This window comes from Schistocerca piceifrons, chromosome 1 (genome assembly GCF_021461385.2).
Source record: "Schistocerca piceifrons isolate TAMUIC-IGC-003096 chromosome 1, iqSchPice1.1, whole genome shotgun sequence".
Classification (NCBI taxonomy): domain Eukaryota; kingdom Metazoa; phylum Arthropoda; class Insecta; order Orthoptera; family Acrididae; genus Schistocerca; species Schistocerca piceifrons.
This window is the reverse complement of record NC_060138.1, coordinates 231,395,208-231,418,162: the sequence shown is the minus strand read 5'-3', so window position 1 is coordinate 231,418,162 and position 22,955 is coordinate 231,395,208. Positions and strand designations below refer to the sequence as shown.

Here is a 22,955-nt window from a genome sequence, read left to right as displayed (position 1 = left end):
GTTTGGAAACTAGTAGCATGAAAGTCTAATCTATTTACATTTATCATGAAAATTAAATTTTTCAACTTCCAACACAATTATTTTATGGATAATTGGCTCACCTGTGGCTGTGCTCAGAAATTGCACAAACGATCCACGGATTATTGAACTGACTTAGACTAATTTACCTGTAAAAAGAAAATTAGTGTGACAAAAAATTCACATCTGTAATATGACATTAACAAAGATTATAATGTTAGATTACTTACTGTGGTTAGCCATTTCATTGTTAAATGTCTGTAACAGTAAAAATGAACACTAGAAGACAAATGGAGATTAATATGAAATTGTTAGCAGGAAATGATATTAAAAATGATAACAGTGTGTAACACTTGGGAAACACATTCCACAAAACTTGGAACCAAGGTGTTAATTACGAAATAGATATATAAGATGCTACAACATAGAGTAATCTAGATATATTATTAACACAAAGAAAAATGCTGTCAGGATTACTTGTGATGCAACCTGCAGTTTCTGATGTTTGTAAAGGTACTAACGCCTACTGTAAAAGTTATACTCTCTCTAAAACAGTGTGGCAGAACCTAAATTGTGGTTTACACTGCAGATAAAATGAAATAGCATCTTAAAAGAACTTCACAAACTGCTGTAAAATGAACCAGTATATTGACAAGTATTCCTATAAACTAACTAAAAAGAAATGAGAATTTTGACCAACTCTCAATTTTTTTCATTAGGAATTTGTAACTTCTTTCTTTCACAGTCAGAAGCATAGGCCATATGTTTCATAATGTAGTTATAATATAGGTTTTATGTGCAGGAAAATAAAGATGTTCCAGAAACAGTAATGGGTGTAAACTGTATTTGTGCCTCTAATCTCAAATGCTATATTTGACAAACTCTGAAAAATAATTATACATTGACAGAAATTGTATTATTTTCTGAGGACCTTGTTTTGAATAAAGTTATTTAACCATATGGGTAGTGTATTTATTTTTAATAATGCAATTTTCAGGTTGATTTTGAAATTGGTACCAATGCTGTTTATTGAAAAACTTGTTTCTTTTCAAGTATATCTTGTAGTATGGTAGATAACAGCTATAATTTGAGTAATTTCCAAATAATGCTATTGAATCCTTCATTGTTTTCAAAACTAAAAAATGTTTACAGTTTCTAGAAAAATAATACCTCAAAAAACAAATCAAAAACAATATGAAACATTATTAAGTGTGTGGTAATCAAAAATAGGTGTATTAAAAACATTCAGCTCCTAGCTAACAAATGTGGTGGAAATAACACATTGAAATTATTGGTAACATATTCAATGATTATTTCCAATAAGTGGCAACAAGCATAGGAATTAATAATAAGCAATTAATACATTGACTGCCACAAGCTTAGTGATGGATGTTTCGCCAACAGGCCAGACACATGGTGTTAGGCTTGAGGCTCTGCTGTGTCTGCCACCAGCCACTCATCATCAGGCACGCAGTGTCGCTGTGGCCAGCAGCAGCCACATGACAGTGAACATATTAAATACAGATGAACAGCAGTGTGTTTGTTGTTTATGGATGTTCAATTGCTGGGTTATAAGTGCTCACACAATAGTAGGTGAATGTGGTTAAAATGCCCAAAATATTGAAAAGAGGTAATAGTTCAACCTTGCTTGAAAATGCACTCACATCCGTTCAGTCTCACTTTCCTCCATCAGCATTATCACACTATCATGCAACTTACAAGAGACTGTAAATTTAGTTCAGTGATATTAAACTCTCTTCTAAAACATTGATTATACAACAATACAGGGATGTATAGCTGCCTGGTCACTTAAAAAGGTTGGTCTAGTCACCCTATTAAGACATTAAAAACTGCTCCCCAATATTTTTGTAAGCAAGATATTTTACACAGTATTAAAAGTTGGCCCTATTAGGCACTGTTTGCTGTCTGTTATTTCCAGCCGTTCTTCTTTTTGTCTGTGTGTGATACTGCACATAAACAGTGAGTTGATAGTATGCAGGGGGATGACACACCAGCTTATTATCACTGTGCACCTCCATCCTGCTACATATGCCGATTCATATCCCTGAATTTAAATATGCCTTGGTACCCAGAAGAATAATGCCCGCTTCTCCAATCTTTGTAAGTGTAGGGGGGGTAATCCTGGATATTGCGGACTACTTTATCTGCTGGGTCATGGGGGTACTTGTACATTTGTTAAAGAAAATATTGAATTCAGTAGTGTAACCAAATACCATAAACTGTCCTGTGAAAAAGATATAGAACTCTCTATTGCTGAACTATCAAGGCAAAATACAGTTGATTATTTCTGTATACAGGATACCAGATAGAGACAAAAAAGTGTTTTACAATCACATGGAGGAACTTTTGGAAGAAATTCACTCTCCCAAGAAAAATATAATTATATGTGGTGACTTTAATATTGATTTCTCAAAATTCAATAAATTCAGGGATGACATTATAAATTTACTACAATCGTTCAAACTCAGTCCAACGGTAACTGAACCAACTCAAGAAACACCTGCCTCTGCATCTATTATTGATCAGATCTTGATAAATATGTCCAAATATGCCTATAACACACAAGTTGTAAACATGGGTTTTAGCGATCACTATACTCAAATTCTTGCAATGAATGTTTCAGGACACCAAATTCCCAGTCGAATACGACACACTGTAAGGAATTTCAGTATAAAAAATGTGGAATATTTTTATTCTCTCCTAGAGGGTGAAAGTTGGAAAGATGTATATGACTCTAATGATACCAATGAGAAATATAAGTTTATGGCTTTTCCCAGGAAAACAACTGTGTTGAACTCCACTAAAAAAAAAGGATTACAATAGGGATAAGGATATCTTGTCAGAATAAAAGGAGATTGTATGAGTACTTAAAGCATAATACCAGTCCTGACTTCACTGCATATTTCAAAAGATACAAAAGGATACTAACACAAGTTATTTCAAAAGCAAAAAAACTAGAAAATGACAAAATATTGTGTGATTCCAAGAATAAAACTAAAGCAACCCGGTAAATTATAAGGAAAGAAATGGGTACCAGGCCAGTTAATCATAGTAATATAGAGCTGATTATGAATAAAAATAAACTAACCGACCCCAAACATGTTGCTAGTGCTTTCAACAATTATTTCTCAAATACAGCACAGCAGTTAATAAATGCACACCATGACAAACAGCCAACCAGTCACTCAGATCAAAAAATTCATTCAAACACAGTATTTCTGTATCCAACAATACCTGAGGAACTGTCGAAGAATCCTAAAAGAATTACCTCTTATTGTTAAATATTCAGTGGGTGTTGATGAGATATCAGATGCTATTATCGAAGCCAGTGCAACATTTATTGTGAAACTACCTACAGACATAGTAAATTCATCTTTTGAGAGTGGTGTATTTCCAAATAATCTAAAAACTGCAAAAGTAACACCTTTGCATAAGAAGGGTGCAAAAAGTGAGATTGCTAATCATAGACCAGTTTCAGTTTTGTCAGGCTTCAGCAAAATTATGGAAAAAATTTTCCGTAGAAGATTATCAGATTTCTTAAATAAAGAGGCTGATAAGTGACTCACAACATGGGTTCAGAGCTGGAAAGTCAGCAATTTTTGCCTTCTTAAATGAAGTATTAAAAGCAATGAATGATAAACATGTATCTGGGATATTTCTGGATCTAAGTAAAGCCTTTGATGTAATTGATCATGGCATTCTCTTATGTAAATTAAGTAATTATGGAATTAGAGACCAGGCTGAAAAGTGGATCCAGTTGTACCTCAGTAATCGTCAGCAGATTACAGTAATAAAACACAAAGATAGTGAAACACAAAAATATCTAGTTTTTGCAGTGATGAGCAGAAAATCAAGTATGAAGTCCCACAAGGGTCAGTTCTAGGACCTGTCCTATTTCTGCTTTATGTAAATGACTTGGCTAGTAAAATATGTGATGGAACCACTGTACTGTTTTCAGATGACACTAATATTCTAATTAAATCACAGAATGAGGAAAATCTGCAGGAGGCTGGAGTATCAGTTATGCGTACCCTAACACACTGGTTCAAGACCAATAGGCTCATCATAAATTCTTAAAAAAACTGTGGCAGCTAACTTTCATACCACACAAAACCTCCATTCTGCAAAACCTGTTTTCACTATCGAAGGAAAAAAATGTGTTGAAGGTCAGTCATACAAAATTTCTAGGTGTACATGCTCAGGCAGTTCTGAAGTGGGAGGTACAACTAAACAATTTAAATAAGAGACTGAATTCACTAGCATATGCTGTTAGGATTCTCACTCAAAATACAAGCTGCTCATCAGTGCTGACAATGTATCATTGCAGTATACAGTTGCTACTTATGTACAGAATACTTTTTTGGGGGAATTCCATAAATACTACAAAACATTTAAAATACAGAGAAAGATTATCAGGTTGATAAAAAAAGCTAAATGTAAGGATTCCTGTAGACCCCTTTTTAAAACTCTGAAAATATTGCCACGGCCTCGTTTGTATACATACGAAATACTAATTTTCACAAAAGGGAGCATCTTAAAACAGGAAAATCTCTCCAATGCAACTATGATATACACACACATGAAACTACACATAAGATGAACCTACACAGAAACATAGTAAATAAAAACTTACGCAAAAGAGGAGTGTATCATTCTGGAGCTATGTTATATAACCATATGCCATCGTATCTAAAATGCATACCAACATTAAATGCATTTAAAATAAAGTTAAAACAGTTCTTGCTTGACCACTGCTTCTATTCTTTGTCTGAGTTTATGAAACATCATAATAATTAAACCTCATTTACCAAATTTCACTAATTGTCAATTCATAATATAGTTTATATTGTGTGGCTGTAGGCTTTCCCGGCGTAAACTGTTGATGAAGGTTTCTCGGGTCTCCAGCCGGGTGGTAGCGTTGATATCTCACGACGTTTCGGGAAGTGTCATACTACCTATCTTTGCCAGAGGATGGGATAGTATGACACTTCCCGAAACATTGCGAGGTATCAATGCTACCACCCAGCTGCAGTGAAGTGCTGCAGGTTACACGGAGGGCAAGGGAGACGGTGGGGATAGCGGAAAAGGAGAGAAGTAAAAAGACTGGATGTGATGGTGGAATGATGGTTGTTTGGTGCTGGAATGAGAATGATAAAAGTATGTCAAATCATGGGATCTAACTAGTATAATGGCAAAAGTAATTTTTGTTATGGCGAATATTCAATCATGAATATTATTTAAGGTACTCAGTTTTTAGTGGTGTCAGTACTCTCAAACCTACTGATTAGTTTGGTTGAATTTTCCATTGGATACTGTTGTAACAATTTCAATTGCCAATTCCTCGTAATTAATATAGTTAAAAAATCAAGTACACTACTATAACCAGCCAACTGTAAATTATCACATGGATAATAAAATTACATAAAACATTGTATGAGCAATATTGTAGCATTTTTAGATACAGACTACTTACACACTAGTCTGTATAAATAGATTAAGATAAAAGATATGGAAAAAATTGTTATTTAAGAGGAGTAGCACGATAGCAGGTGCAGTGGCTCCACTTTGCTATATTTCACATGCAGCTCTTACAGTTTTATGTATGTAAACTTATTTAAATTGTAGTAGATATACAATTAATAATCATCACATAAATTCACGTTGTCTTATCTCACCATGTCACAAAAATTGACTTGTCTAATACCAATTTGTAACTATGTACAAAAATGATGAAATGGACCAATAAAACAATCAATCAATCAATTACAAGCTTTGAAGAGACTGGAGGGCACTAGATGATCAGATGAGGGAGTTTGCAGTCTGGATACATCTCATCTCAAGATTGCATGTAATCTAGCATCATATGCAGTGAACTACTCACGTATCCAGATCTTGAGGACACAATCAGAGAAAATCACACATTGACCAAGAGGATCACCCAGCTTAGACCTCTCTGCAAACACTGGTAGCAATGAGTTTAAGGTAAGAAGGTCTTGCTGATCTGTACACTGTGCACCCATGATTTTGTTGGAGTCTCATAAAAGTCTTATAGAACTGGAGCATACATACATTGTCTGTTCCCAATGACCATGGCTAAGAACTGCAAGATTGCAGTGCCTTCAGGGTCCTTGCCTGCATCCTTTAGGTGTGATAACCATGACCGTTTTGATTCAAATAAGGTGCCTGGGAACCTCACTCAGTCTTTGAAATACATAATAGTGTCCCTCATTTACAAGTCAGCTAAATTAAAAATATTATGGGAATTATTAAAATGAACCTGCCTCTGCAGCCCACTCCTCCAACCTCCAACTGTGGGCAACAAATGAGTTGCCATTGCAGGATTGGAGGTAGAGTAAAAAAACTACAAAATCAACCACAAATGAGAATCATTGCCGTGTGACTCCATATTATTGATATTATACTGTTTATGGCGATGACAAAGAAAGTAACACTCAAAACACTTTGAGGGATACCATTCTCCTACACCAAAATATCAGACAGAACTTCACCAATGTGGCATTTTAAAAAAAGTGTCATGGAAAAAAGGACCGAATGAACACAGGCAGATGGCTTTGGAACCCTGTTGATAGAGGTGACGTATAGTATAGTTCACAAAATAGTGTTGTATGCTTTATCTGTTTCAAAATATAGTCCTGTTCAATGTTGTCTATTTGGGTAAGCTTGCTTTATAGCCACATCCAGCAGCATCAAGCTGTTGACAGTGTATCAATACCATCTGAACCTGCACTAAGAGTCTGGTCACTAGTGTTGAGACCAAGTGAAGGTTAACTATTCAACACAGGATGTTTCCATCAAACCTTAGTTAGGTGATGCTTCTGTAACTACTGGGCCATGTATGTCCTTTTTCTGTTTTGAGGAGATATATGAAAATTATTTGCCTGCAAGAGTTAGAAAATTGTCATTTGTGCCATGTCAAATTAAAACATTGTAGGAGGATTTCCTTTGATTCTGTTTGAAAGTGTCTTAGCACACTACATTGGATTCGGTTGTGATTGGGTGCATTATCACAGGCATTAAACAGTCACTGATTCCAGATCCAACAAGGAAAAGAGGTGGTTATATAAATCGTAATAGATAAGTCCTTTCAACCCTTTCCATAATTGCATGGTAGCAGCAAAATGCTGAGGCATGATAGAAGCAATAGCCATTGCAAAGTGCTCTGCTGCTGTCTGAGTGATGTCCCATGTTGTTTGTAGACCCATTAGCCTCAACACTGATGTTATGTATGGCTTCTGTATTTACCGATAATCCTCTTGACGGTTTCCCATACCTGTGTGGAATATTTGTTGATAGGTATTTAAACCACTGCGGGGCAGCTTACTGGACCCAGATTTCTGAGCAGCATTCATCACTCCACCCAGGTACAGGCTTCTTTCTGTCTGAGGACTTGGGAATGGTTGTGATGTGCTCCACCTAGTATTCCTAGATGCTGTCTTGGTTTTCAAAAACGGTGAGCTGGCTATACAGTATCCAGTTGAATTTGCAGATTACCCATATTGGTGACTGCTCCAGCTGGTAGACAGAGCAGAATGGGAAGTGATCTTTGGAATGAAGGTCATCAGTATCTTCCCAGTGAGCAGAATATACAATGGTAGGAAAGAAGAATGTGAGGTTTATGGCTGTGAATGACTGTAGCAGTGCTGAAATGTGTGTTGTTGCCAGTGTTGAGGACACACGGCACCTCTTTCATAAGGCTGTCTCAAGTTTGACTTCTGAGGAAAGTGGAGTGCCCCTGTCAGCACAGTGCCTCAAGCTGTCACTACTAATTGTGATGTACCCTGTGTAGAAATCTTATAACTGTGGTGCCCCACTCAGTTTGGCACCCAAAGCAGCAGCTTGTATCTGTCTTGTCTTAAACTGACCCTGTGTGCATTTAAATCTCCCAGTAGAGAAATGGCTGGGAAAGTTATATTACAAGGTCTTTGATAGTCTTGTAATGTGATGCTTCTTTAGATGGTAAGTACTGAGTGCACATTGTAATCCTGTATCTGACACAAATTTCAACTGCATCTTCTTGACCATCTGTAATCAGGGGTACAGCAGAAGATTAGTATCTGTTACAGTCTCAGCCAGGCTTCCACGGTCTTTTGCCTAAGGTTATCATTGCATTGGAGATTATAGCCCTGTAGTAGAAATGTATCAATAAGTTTAAAGTGTTTCATGTGCTATGAGTTTCAGTTTCTGGTATCCTAAACCAGTTTTATGTTCTGCTGTAATATACAGGAGCCGTCTTAATGATGAGATTCGTCGTTGTCTTTCCATTTTCCCTTCGACCAAGTCAGAGAGCCTGAACTGATTGGCTGACTGGGTGGGGGGCTCAAGGGCTCTGCCAGCTAACTTCATAGTCTGTAATTCCTTCAGCAGTCTCATCAGAACTGTCAGATACAGCTAGAGTTGAGTGATTTGATGGCTTTAGATTTGGTCTTGTAGGTATTTTGATTAATGTACTTTATGTAACTTTCCAAGATGAGACTAGAGACTTAACTTTTGTGCAGACATAGTAGGTTTGGCCCTGTCTGTTCTTTGTGTAGGTATGGTTAGCTGTGTACTAATCACAACTTTGGCTTTTGTTGGCTGTGTGGAGGATGGAAGCTGCTTGTAGCTATTGTATCTCTGTAAGGGCATTTCTTTTTGATTACTGGTCTCTGTCTGTCTCATCATGCTAACTTTTTGCACCATATTTTCACAGTAGTCAGAAATGAAGTTGCAAAGCTATATGGGTGTTGTGCCTTATAACCCTTTTTCATTTCACTCTGTGACCACTTTAATTTCCTGAGTCATCTTTTCCACCAAATACAGGACTATCACAACTTCAGCCAGCATGATGTCTATCATAGTTTGCACTGGAAGACGGAGGTGTACCTGTGGTACCAAGTTCAACGTCAATTTTGGACTATATCTGTGAGTTTCCTGGCCCTTGCAAGGCAGTGTAATGTGTCCAAAATGCCTGCTTGTAGAACATATTAAAGGGTTTAGCATGAAGGATGAGATTTTGAAGCAGAGTAACTGTGATGTTATATATACAGGAAGAACAGGTATATCAAAAGTATATCTTTTGCAATTTCCCATAGACTTTTTTCATAATTTTATGTACATCAGTCAGTTCATCAGCCTCCCATTCTTCCCTAATACACTGGTTTTAGGTTCATTTTGCTAAAATTTAGAATGTTGTGCAATGCCGACATGTTTGTTCACTCACCAAGGTGTCTTGTATTGTGCAGCAGTGTTAAATTTTTGTGGGTCTCATTTTGTAGACACTTCACTGATTTCAGGAGTACTGTGCAAGAAGTCTTATAAATAATGAGAGGTATCAGCTTCTTTCAGTGTACCTTCCTCTCTCTTTGTAATTAAAAACACATTCCAGCAGTTGGCTTGTGTTCTTTTATCATTATCTATTCATATCTTGGACTGTACTTCTTTAGGAGGGCTGAAATTATAATTTCTCTTAATGAGTTGGATGTCAGTACTACCCAAAGGCAAACCTGGAGTGTACGGAGTGTTTTTTGCATCATCCTTGAAATTCAGACAGTTAAGCCAAGATCTCCATTTCCTGTGATGCACAACGTTTCAGTGCCACATCTTGTGGCGAACAATGAAGCAGGCATATAGGATTAAGGAGGAAAGCTGGCTCTCGCCAATTCAATAGCCCAAAACACTGTGTTTGATGAACCTGTTCCCAGCCAATGAAGACTGATTTCCTTAAAGTACTTGCCATTTGGCATGATCTCCAGGACTCGTGTGGCATATCTAATGCCACAGATATGGTGAGCATTATTCCCAGATTAGATTTGACGTGATAAATATTATGTATGGACCACTGATGGACATCAGTTTAAAACATAGAATTACACAAATCAGTTGATTAGGTAGATCAGATGATTTTATTGTTCCAGCAGTGTTTCAAATGAGGTACGAAAATGTGCTGATTTAACTACACCAAACCATTGGTTGCATTCATAATCCATCTGTGTGCTGAAAACATATGTAATGGCAGATTAAAATATCCAGTAGTGAAACCCATCTGTAAAAATGGATACGTACAAAAAGCTTTTAACTGTAGGCAGAATAATAATATTGTTATTTTCTGTGAACTTATCTTTCCTTTGACTAGAGAAGTTGAAGCATTGTGACATTAGAGTCATATACGTTTAGTAATAGGTTCACAGTAGTAAATGGTCATATTAACAGTATGAAATATTATAGTTCAACTGCACTCAGAAAGGTGGAAAGTTTCAGTTGGTTCCAAAGTATCTTATGTTTTTGATCTATGAAAATATTCATTCATTAAAAGTGAGCTGTAGGAATCTTGCAACATAGCCACACATCACGGAGAAGCTTCTTCATAAATATTGAGATGGTTTTACTTACTTGCCATTAATTCATCTTAATGGTATTTGTTTTTGATAACAAAAATCAGTTTCAGTAAAATTGCAGTTTATGCAATTACAATAAGAGATAAAAATAGAATTTAAATGTAGATTTTGCTTCTTTGTCTGCAGCTCAGCGCAGGCATGTATATTGTAGTTCATGGGTCTTACAAGCATTTCTAAGGTTTCTGTATTATAAGAAGTGACTATTTGATTTGTACGTTTGCCACAGACAGCATCTTCAGGTACCTGGGCACATGGGTTACATGTAACTCTTTGGTTACCAGTGGTTATGTCAGGAGATGATGATGTCACTTGTTCTTCCGCAACCAGGAGGCTCTTGTAAATTGTCTGAGAGTGAGCAGTCAAGATGGCAGACATAGCAGACAGGGGATAATTTTTTAGGTGCGCTTTCCAGGGTGACTGTACATATGGAATGAGGTAATATAGGCAGAATTCATATTTATTGTGAGTGCTACTTGCAAAGCTAATGGAAGCTGCTTGTGGCACATTTAATCTTCCACAAATTATTGTGATGTAAACAAAATTCTAATTGACAATCTGTATTTTGAAATTCATTTCAGAATTATCAGTCAAATCTTCAGCATACTGATAAACTATTTTTCATCTCCCACCTTTAGAAGCATTTCAGAACAAAACTTAAGAGGAATTTTTGTGTATGGAATGTACTCCAGTTTCTGCATGAATTGTTGGGGACAATATTTGATGAAAATCATAGTTCTTATGTTAATCTGATCCAGATTCTGTTTGTTTAAAAGTTGAAATATACTTTCAACAATTTGAAACGACATTTTTATTTATTTGCCATCAATTAGTTGAGCTTTCCTCTGTCTGTTTGATGGGCGCTGATGACCACGCTGTTTAGCGCCCGAAAACCTCAAACCACACACACACACTGTCTGTTTGAAACAAAAACTTACTACTTTGCACGATCAGCTGTCTGCGTTCTAAATCCTTATTGACAAGCAGTTAAAGTAAATCTTATGGCTGTCAGGCGCACAGTGATTCCTTTTAGGAACTTGTAGCTCAGTGTTTTCTTTTTAATTAAAGCAGAGCAGATCACCACTGTCCATTGTGCAGGTAAGAATAAAACATAAGGTCAAAATGCATTATTGTGTATTGTAATTAGGAACAGCAATTTTTTTATGCAATACAGACGCTGCATTTTTAGGTCAGTAGACAAATTTAACATGAAACAGTTAACAGTTTTAACTTTTGTTTGTTGATGAGGAAATTATTCAGTAAATCACAGATTGTTACTCTTTACTTTCCAATATCAATCATTTATAGTTTGTCAAGAGAGTAATTAAATGTCATATATTTGAGGAAATTTATATACACACATAAAAAAACGTTTTGCATCACCTTGGTTCCGAGAGTTCCAGAACATGTACAGAAAATTGGAATAGAGATCAACATGATCATCATTTCTGCCCTTTTTATTGCACATAAAAACCACACATTGCATGTTGTACCACGATACAGTGAGACCTTCAGAGGTGGTGATCCAGATTGCTGTACACACCGGTACCTCGAATACCCAGTAGCACGTCCTCTTGCATTGATGCATACCTGTATTTGTTGTGGCACACTATCCACAAGTTCATCAAGGCACTCTTGGGCCAGATTGTCCCACTCCTCAACGGTGACTTGGTGTAGATCACTCAGAGTGGTTGGTGGGTCACAACGTCCATAAACATTCCTTTTCAATCCATCCCAGCCATGTTTGAAAGGGGTTCATGTCTGGATAACATGCTGGCCACTCTAGTCAAGCGATGTTGTTATCCTGAAGGAAGTAATTCACAAGTTGTGCACAATGGGGGCGTGAATTGTCATCCATGAAGACGAATGTCTCGCCAATATGCTGCCTATATGGTTGCACTATCGGTCGGAGGATGGCATTCGCGTAACATACAGCCATTATGGCGCCTTCCATGACCACTAGCGATGTATGTCAGTCCCACATAATGCCACTTCGAAACAGCAGGAAACCTTCACCTTTCTGCACTCGCTGGACAGTGTGTTTAAGGTGTTCAGCCTGACCGTGTTGCCTCCAAACACGTCTCTCACGACTGTCTGGTTGAAGACATATGCAGCACTCATAGGTGAAGAGAACTTGATGTCAATCCTGAGCAGTCCATTCAGCATGTTACTGGGTCCATCTGTACCACACTGCATGGTGTCGTGGTTGCAAAGATGGACCTCACCATGGACATCGGGAGTGAAGTTGCGCATCATGCAGTCTATTGCACACAGTTTGAGTCGTAACACGATGTCTTGTGGCTGCACAGAAAGTATTATTCAACATGGTGGCATTGGTGTCAGGGTTCCTCCGAGCCATAATCCATAGGTAGCATGTCATCGACAGTTCCTGTCTCTCTGTATCTCCTCCATGTCTGAACAACATTACTTTGGTTCACTCTGAGATGCCTGGACACTTCCCATGTTGAGAGTCCTTCCTGGCACAAAGTAACAATGCGGATGTGATCAAACTGCAGTATTGACTGTCTAGGCATGGTTGAACTATAGACAACACGAACTGTATACCTCCTTCCTGGTGGAATGATTGGAACCGATCAGCTGTCGGACCCCCTCCGTCTAACAGGCATTGTTTATGTGTGGTTGTTTACATCTTTGGGTGGGTTTAGTGACATCTCTGAACAGTCAAAGGGACTGTGTCTGTGATACAGTCAACGTCTATCTTCAGGAGTTCTGGGAACTGGGGTGATGCGAAACTTTTTTTGATGGATGTAGTTAATATTTGCATTCACAAGTAGTATAGTTATGGCACTTCTAGATCACAGAATATTTGTGACAGTTACCAATGGTTACATACAACTATATAGGAACATGAAGTTACACCACATAGAAAGTCACCCACAGATAGCAAAACATGCAACAATGCAATTTTAACCCGTTGACCTTCCCGTCTAAAGTCCGTTCTTATTGATAGCTTTCAGTTTAGCAGTTGGATGAAAAACTCTGCTTGCTCTGAAATTGTATCTGCAACAAAATACTATTTGTGTATTCTTATCTTTATTTCTATACATTTTATGATTTATGACATAATTATATGTGATTTGGCGCGCTGCGCAGTTTAGGAAGTGAGATGGAGTGAGATGGACACTTTTTATGTGACAACATAGTGTAATAATTTTTTCTAGTATTTTTTGGCAATTTATTGCACACAACAAGTTTTTGTACATATTACAGATACATTTTTGCTGGGTAATGAATCTTGTGGAAAGCTCTAAGAAATACTGAACTGCAGTGGAGAGCAATGTGTGTTACTAGTTGGGATGCATGACATACTGTTTGTTGAGAGTTATATTATTGTATATACAGATAATAATATTTGAAAGCCTTTTCATTGGTTGTCTAGAAGTAACTGAGTGTGCAAAACTGCTGCTGTGTAACGATTGTTTATTCAATGTTTTTGAGAAGGAAAACTGTTTAGTGAACTTTTATCTGTTAGGTAGATGCATCTGTATTGTACATTGTCCAGTGACATTAATATGACCACTGCCTAAGTTCGACATCAACATGCAGTAACCATTCTCAGATGCCTGGTGGCAGTACTAACAGTGGAGAGTAGAAAAAATATGTCAGTGGGGGAGGGGGGGGGATGTGTGAAATAGTGCTGTTGTTTTCATATTGTAGAAAGGGAGCGATGAATGATTTACCTGACATCCAAAAGAGCATGATCATTGGCTTTCAGGCCAAGGGTGGAAACAATTTCAAAATGACGAAGTCTGCAAATTGTTCACATGCCGCTGTGATTAAAGTATTCCATGCATGGCAAATTGGCATTGTCCAAAACCAGCACTGAGCCAGCTGTGATACACCATAGGCCATAGATGCCAGGAGAGAACAAGAGCTTTGGGGATGTGTACGGGCGAATAGACATGCAGCTGTTGAGCAACTGACCATCCATGTGAACCAAGGGGCTACTAACAGTGTCTCCTCAATGACTGTCCAACAAATGTTGTTGGATATGGGCCTCTGCAGCAGGGGTCTGATTCATGCACCCCTGCTGACCACCACTCATCTGTAACAAAGCCTAGAATTTGCACGCCAGTATTGCTACTGGATGTCCACTGAAAGGCGTTGGGTAACATTTTCAGATGAATCATGTTTTATGCCCCATGGGACAGTTGGCCATTGACATGTGCAGTCCTGCAACAATTGCTGGAAGGGTCCAGGCCAGAGGAGGGAGCTTTATGGTCTGGGGAACGTTTTCATGGCATTCCCTGGGTGATCTGTTACAGCTCTTCTTCCTCGTCTTTTACTTCCTGGTGTATCAGTTGCTATTAGTATACTATTAACCTGCTGAAACGTAAATACATCATTCTTTGACCTTGCAGGAACTCATTCTGGTAGGCACTATGGATCAACACAATTATGCATCTATCCTTGGGACCACATCCACATGCTTACATGCAGTTTGTTGTTTCCTCAGCACAATGGCATCTACCAACAGAACAATGCAATGGCTCACTCAGCTTGCATTGTGCATGCATTGCATGCATGGTTCAAAGCACACCATGGTGAGTTCACTGTACTCCTCTGGCCACCAAACTCTCTGGATTTAAACCCAATTGAGAATCTGCGGGGCCATCTCGGTCATGCTGTTCCCACCCATGTATCCTTAACTGAGAAACTTAGTGCAGCTGGCCACGGCTGACCTTTCAGAATCTCATTGCTGTCTCTCTTTCTGCTCATCTATGCTGTAAAAGGTTGTCAATTAGGCTTTTTCAGGTGGTCAGATTAATTTGCCTAGACCCTGTATAAAATTCTGAAGTGACACCAATGTGAACAATAGGCTCTGCTTGGGAAAAGTTTTTCTACATTTGATGTGTTACTTTTTTATTCTGCACTTATTTAGAGTGACCGATTATAGTAGTTATTATTTCTTTTCCTTTGTGCCGCAATTATTATGTTGAGATTAGCTTTTGTTTCCACTGAACACTACTTTTGGCTTTTGGGTTGCAAGTTTAGGCAGTGATTTATGGTGATTGTTTGTACTTGTACTATTGAAGTGTAGCTATTCCATTCCTTACGTACACATATAACAGTAGAATATTTCTGCATTTTCTTTGGAAATTTATGAATACACATTTTCTGTGTCCTTGTTGATTCTCGGACATTGTGCAGTTAGTTGTGATTCTTATTCATTGTTCTTTATATCTGAAGTATGATGCCAGGACCTACTAGAACTAAATCTAAAATTTGAGGACAAAGGGAAACTACTTCTAATGAAAAAATGAGTGAAGAAAGGCGTGCTCAGAGTAATCATTCAAGTGTGAGATAGGTGGTAGACAGACATAAATGGGATAATGAAATTCCAGTAATAAGAAGTGGACTAGAAAATGTATCAGGAGATCCAGTATTTGAGAATGATTCTTTAGGGTGTGATGAGTCACAGCACTCTAGCTTAGTGGTTGAAGGTTCAGGTCTTGCGCCCATAACACAAATGCAAACTGACCCAACTTCTCTTTCCTTCAGTAGCAATACTGTACCTGGGGAAAATTATTCTTTGCAAAATATGCTGGCAACATTCATGGAGGGTATTGTTAAGAGGTTAGAAAAGAGCAATGCTTAAAGTCAAGATGAGTATACTAACATACTCGGGGAAGAGAATTTTAAAAGAAAGGTAGAGAATTTGAAATGATTAGAAGATGTAATAAAGATATTAAAGAGGAAAATAAAGAGCTAGAGATGAACTTTAAGTTAAGTAAGATTAGACGAGAAGTGCGTGACGAGCTCATGCCAGAGATAAATAAAATAAAGTCCTAACTTGAATGTATGGAAACTGCTGAAATTCTGCTGCTGAAGAAACAAGGGACTCAGTGTGAGGTGCAGTTACAAGAATTAGTCATCAATTAGTATCTTTTAAATGACAGTTGGAAGCTCAGCCACTTAAAACTTAAGAAAATTCGAATGCAGTTACAAAACAGGTAGAGGAACTGACTACAGATGTGGCACAACTGTCCACCAATTCCGATAAATATTATTATGACAATCAGCCCCTTTTACTGCTTCTGAAGAATTTCAATCGTTGCTGTGTTTTAAGGAAGAAGAAATGACTATTAATCAGTAGCATAATTGAGAAGTTAATAAAATACATAAACAGCTTTCTTGTATTGGAAAGGAATTTGATCAGGGAGGTAATGATATAGGCTTAGTAGGTCTGTTATCAGAAATTCTGATGAACAAGCAAACTCATGATGTGGGGGAAGCTTACTCGAGAACCTAATGTTTTTCGAAGATAATACGATTGGGATGCAACTTGTAGTGGTAGAGAGAATTCATACATACAAAGAAGCAATGGGTTATGTCTTATTGTTAGGAAATTAAAAATGGTTTGAAACGAAATACAGCCAAAGGAACACCTTCACCAATTTGATTGTTCTCATCCATCTACATAGTCATTTGGTCGTAAATTGGAATTCATGTGCAAATACCTCAAGGGCAAACTTATGTGATTTATATAATGCATTTTTGTCAGTTTATTGGTCAGAGACTACACAAGCTTACGTCAGACACAGTGTTATGTTTAAGAACTTTGAGCAGTCTGATTTTTTAAGTCCTGTGCACTATTTCGTACACAAGGTGTGTAAGTATCAGCTTCTGACAAATCCATACAGTCCTGATGAACTAACAAAAATTTGTTGTACAAAACTAAAGTTTTGGTTAAGACATGTAATCTTGGTAGGTGATTGTGTTCAGTGACGTGTTTATAAAACTAGGAATTTGAGACTAATGGAAACAAGTGAGGTTTAAGCAGAGTAAAAGTTTCATAGCACAAATGCTGCTAAGCTTGTGCAGCTAAAGGTGATGTAGTGTTGACATAGGGATTCAACAGCTCTTTTGTTGGTGTACCAACTGGTGAATGGAATGCTCTCAGAAGGGTGGAACTTTGCAACTTTACTTCTTATTTGGAGTTCATTTCTCTCCTCTTTCATCTTTACTCTCTGCAGTTTAAGAGATTGAGATTTGAACTAGAACTACTGTAAGCTGTTTCAGAATGGGAAGCTAATTTTATATTATACACCTTATAGTATTAATTGTGAATCATTTACAAGTCCATGGTAACAGGATGGTGTGTTTGACTAATTAATACACCAGAAAACAAGGAAAGGTATATTTATGGGTTTTGCCTGCTATTCTTACTTTCATCAAAAATTTTGGCAAAGTCTGAGTTCAACATGAGACATATAATGTTGAGGGCAAGTGGCAATATTGAAGAATAACAACAGAGGATTCTTGAGCAGAGATGTGATTCAGCAGAGATGTTTGTGTATAATGGCTTTATTGTTTACTGCTTTGATATTTTTCATAGCAAGAGAGATGGAATTGTATGTTGATGACTTGTAAGTAACCATTGTGGGCACCATAGATAACAGCTTGTTGTGGAATATTTATTACATATATATGAATGAGACTTTTGCTTTGATGACAGACTTTCTTTCTTTATAACAATATTATGAAAAGGAAAGTTGCTACTCATCATATAGCGGAGATGCTGAGTTGCAGATAGGCACAACAAAAAGACAGTCACAAATAAAGCTTTTGGCCATTAAGGCCTTAGTCAACAATAGATGACAGACACACACAAACACACACACATTCATGCAAACACAACTCACACTAATGACTGCAGTTTCAGGCAACTGGTTTGAGTTGCCTGAGACTGCAGTCGTGTGTGTGAGTTGCATTTGCGTGAGTATGTGTCTGCTGTCTATTGTTGATGAAGGCCTTAATGGCCAAAAGCTTTTCTGGTCAGTATGTAATACTAACCTTTCACATATACAAAGTTTTCAGGGAAGTTTTTCTGCTTGGTCATTAATTGGTGTGGCAAAGCTGATCTCAGGTTATTCTTCTGTGACATGATCTACCATACATCAAAAGTTCCTTTATAAAGATATTGATGATCTAAAATGTTTTTCTAGTGTAAGACTATATTACACATAGACTCTTAAGATTTTAATAGACTAATGAAAGGACCATTTGACTGACTCTTGATTGTACCTTTCTTTTTAATTCTTGTAATACATATACACACCCGGTAGATGCCAAAACCATGATGATCCTGTTTCCTTTTTCCCTTAGCTTGCACTGTAGATGTATTGTAGTTTGGTATATTTGGGTAGGTAGAAGTAGTGAATAGAAAGGTAATTTAAAAGTAACCATAACAACATAATTCTAATTTGGGGTATTTCCAAGTAATTGAAAATACAGCAAGTATATTAATACAGAATAGCACAATGCTTAAGAAATTGGTAATAACTTATACAATTTTTCCTAATTACTTTCTCCCTAGAAAGATTCTTGATATGTATATTTTATTGCTGGTAATTTTCATTTCAAGGCACACTATTATTATGTTATATGTACAAAAATTTACATTAGTATGTTATTAAACTTAAACACATTAATGTAGTGTCTAATTTCCATTGGTTTATGTTTTATGCATTCTGGACAAGCATGGGTGTGTAGAGATGAGCATGCATATGTTACAATGAGAAGAGCATTTGTATGGCTGTAATAGACACTGAAACTCGATGTCCAGTTCTGCTACATCTAATGGACGATCAGAGTCGCCTAGCTGGGGCACCATATCAGGTGTCGCATTCTACTGTTGGCTTGCCAATTTACCCCACTACCTGTGCTTTAAACAAAATGGACCAGTTCCAAGTTGTCAGCATAGATGAAATGCAGGTGACATTGAGTTGTGGGAGAGCCAAACATACACCTTAGATCTTTGGGTTGTCATTGGAGGAACTGCCTAAGCACTTCTGCCCTCCCGAGTTTCCCCTTACTCCACACGTTCCCATTTGTCTGTTCAATTGAGACTACGTGAGTCAACTAATTGTGTCCTCTACAAAAGTTAAGTGATATATGTGCTTTTTGTGACATTTTTTATGAGTCAAAACATTTTCGCCTTCCATTACATGACTGTGTTCTGTATGTATTTTGTGCTTCATTTTTTTAGTGGGTCTGTTTATATCTTTTAAGACACTTACTTTTTACTGTTAACCATATTGTTGATGTGCAAAGTAATTCAGCTTAGCTCTCAAGATTTACAGTTTCTTATTGTTGTTCCACTTATTGTGTCATTATTTTACACTTGCAATAATGTGCTCAGTGCACAATTTTGTGTAAGCTTTTTACTTTTGGAGTTAGTTTTGTTAAACTGCTCACAAACAGAACATTTTTTAGTTCTGTGTTCAATAACTAATGACTTATAGCTATTTAGCTGTCGATGCTACATTACCACTATTTGTATTCTTTATGTTTCACATGTCTTCTGCTTTCATAGACAATGACTTTTTTACTGTAGTCCATAATTCTTGGGTGTGTAACTTTAAACATGTTCACATATTAGTGGTTTGATTTCTTTTGTGTTTGACTGTGAAAAAGTTTCTTAAATATTCAGTGCTATATTTCTTGGCGAGACACATTCTGTGAAATTCTTGTTTGGTGGGTTTCTACATTATAAGAAGTGGCTCCTTTCTTTGTTACATTTGCCAAAAAGAGTGTCTTTGGCTACCTGAACAGAAACAGATGAATGACAGATTGGTTGTCAGAGATTGTGTTGCGAGTAAATGGCATCACTGTCATTCTGCTGTGAGCAGGAGTCTTGTAAGTGGAGGCAGTATGAGCAGTGCAGACAGTGGACATAGCAGACAGACAATGATTTTTGAGGTGCTTTCTGGTGTGAATGTGCAATGAGAGGCAAAAAGATTGCCTGGCCCGAATAATTTTAAGTCCAAGAACAGAGCATTGCACGTGCCCAAGCACAGAAATGCCAGTGTTCACAACTATAGTGGTCTGTGGAGCTTCAGCTTGGTGTTTACATCATCAAATAGAAGCAGTATAATAGTTACGATACAGTGTATGTTGAGATTCAGTGTAATTGAACTCATCATATTACTTCTTTTGAAAATCATCATTTGAGCATGTAGAATTGGTTGAAATATAAGAACTGTATGTCGGTAGAATTACTAGAACAATGAGTGTTTCACATGTGTTTCAGTGGCTGAGTGGATAGGCTAACAGTTTATGAAGATAAAGGATGAGCATTCAAATCCAGCTCGAGTCACTTGTCATTTTTAAAAATTTAGACTTGTGCAGGTAATATTTTAACCTTAATTTGCTACAAATTGTGCAGTTGTAGGTTTTTCTAGGTTCCACATTCTTTAAAAAGTTCTATTTCATAATAGTCTAATCTTGAAACAAACAGACAAATGGATGTATGTATTTGTAATTACTTTGACCACCACCTGGAGTCTCTATAGTTTTCAGTTAAGAGAAACGTATCAGTTGATTGGCATATTTTTCTAAGACCTTACATGTGGTTTACACGAGTGAGTGTATGTGCCGTCAAGTATCATCTGTTGTTTCCAGTTTAATGTTCATTCTTCAACTATGGTAGGCCTATTCAACTGTTATGCTGGAGAGAGAGAGAGAGAGAGAGAGAGAGAGAGAGAGAGAGATTGGCAGGTCAGTGGTGGTGTGTCAGTTTACTGTAGTGGTAGCTGTAGTATATGTCAGATTGAATCTGACCACTGTCTTATTTTTATTTTTTTTACTCATGTCACAAATGTTTTGTGCTTTATTTACATTTTTTATTAAATTATATTTTCTTTTTTTACCTTTTTTGTTATTCTCTTCAGTAAATAACTAATTATGATTTGTAACAATGAAAACATTCAATTATTCATAAAACTATTTAATTGGATAGGTAAAAAAATCTACTCACCAAGTGGTGGCAGAACACACACATAAAAGACTGTTGTGGTTGGCAATCTTTCTGAGCCAGTGGCTTCTTCTTCAGACAGAAGGGTTGAAGGGGGAGGAAGAAGGGTGAAGGAAAAGGACTGGAGAGGTCTAGGAAAAGAGGTAGATTTCGGGGAAGTCACCCAGAACTGCAGTTCAGGAGGGACTTACCATACGGGATGAGGGATGAGAAGGAAAGACTGACTGTTGGGGACTGCGTCGGACAAGATTTGAAAACCAGAGAGCTTAAAGGTGGAAGACAGGGTAAGATGCAAGACAGAGATTACTACTAAAACATCATGCATGAGTTAATAAGAGTGAATGTTTTAGTAGTAATCTCTGTCTTGCATATTACCCTGTCTCCCACTTTTAAGCTCTCAGGTTTTCAAATCTTGTCCGATGCAGTCCCCAATAATCAGTCTTTCCTTCTCATCCCATACAGTAAGTCTCCCCTGAGCCGCAGTTCTGGTTGTCTTTATCAAAATCTACTCCTTTTCCTAGACCTCTCCAGTTCTTTTCCTTCACCCTTCTTCCTTCCTCTTCAACCCTTCTGCGTAATTGTGATTTATGAATTTCAAGTGTAAAAATAATCTTCGTTGGAACTTAATATTTATCTGACTTCCCACAACAATAAAAATAATCATCTGTAAAGGGTGATACTTATCTGTCCACCCATAAAAATACAGATTTGAGAGACAGAAGGAAGTTTCGATCATAAAACAGAATGACAACAAGTGTGCTACACTAGCACTGTGCTTCCAACTGTCAAACTCTAACGTTGGAATTCATCCCAAAAAGAAAAGGCCAGTGTTCCACAACCACATGCATTGAATATATACTAGAATTTCACGGGAGGCGTCAGTCTTCATGACTGGCTGCCAGAGAAACATACCACTCCAGTGCGTGGTAAAAAGTGGTACTGGTGCCTTTTTACAAGGATAGCAAATATGACTGTTCTGAATGCATACCTGAATATCAAGAAATTCAATGAAGGAACTTCTCTTTCAGGAAAGAACTTGGAAGACAGATTGTGAGAACATATCTGAAGAAAGATCTTGAAATGAGTTCAGCTAAGATGATACCATTATGAGAACTGCAAAGGAAAGCAGAGAACATATTGTGGCAAGTGTAATGTTACACTCTGTATGGAAAGCTTTCCCAAATATCATATCAGGCCTTAATAAAGTTTCAGTTTTGGAGAATTTTTTTGTTAAATCTTTTAAATGTTACTTATTTTAAAATAAATAATAGTTTTGAAATGTTATGTTGAGTATATTATTACCAGTTTATTTATCCCTTGTCCCTTTTCCTAGTAAGCAGTGTAATGACAAAATAACTGCCAAGCACCCAGCATCCTCAAATGAGGACAACCAAAAATTTCACATTTAGGCAACATATTTCCATAAATTGGGTTGCCAGGACACAGCTTTCCAAAACTGCAGAATATATATTAACTAAAAATAAATTGGATACTAATGGGTTAAGAAGATTCTGCAGGCCAATTGGTCATACCCATATTTTGGAAATTGTGAATGCCCTATGGGCTTTAGTTTATTATTCATGGGAGAGAATTGCCATGGATGAGAACTTTTCCCATAGACTTGTAAATTCTATGCCTCAAAGGATCCAAAGTATTCTTGATGCCAATGGCATGTGGAAAAGACATTGAAGCTATACGTAGCCTACTCTTCATTTTATTTTATTTCATTATTCTGTAAAAAGCCT

The 22,955-nt window shown here is 37.2% G+C and overlaps 1 protein-coding gene across 2 annotated transcripts in view; it reads left to right on the top strand.

Annotated features, from left to right (window-relative positions):
• Window positions 1-22,494, top strand: part of LOC124788410 — a 70,151-nt gene extending 47,657 nt beyond the window's left edge. Inside the window, exons 2-3 of one of the 2 annotated variants that reach the window (XR_007016093.1) lie at window positions 20,488-20,585; window positions 22,239-22,494. The gene's annotated coding sequence lies outside the window, so the exon portion shown is untranslated. The remainder of the gene's footprint in view (window positions 1-20,487; window positions 20,586-22,238) is intronic. The other variant, XR_007016092.1, reaches the window with a different exon arrangement.
• The last annotated feature ends 461 nt before the right edge of the window (window positions 22,495-22,955 follow it).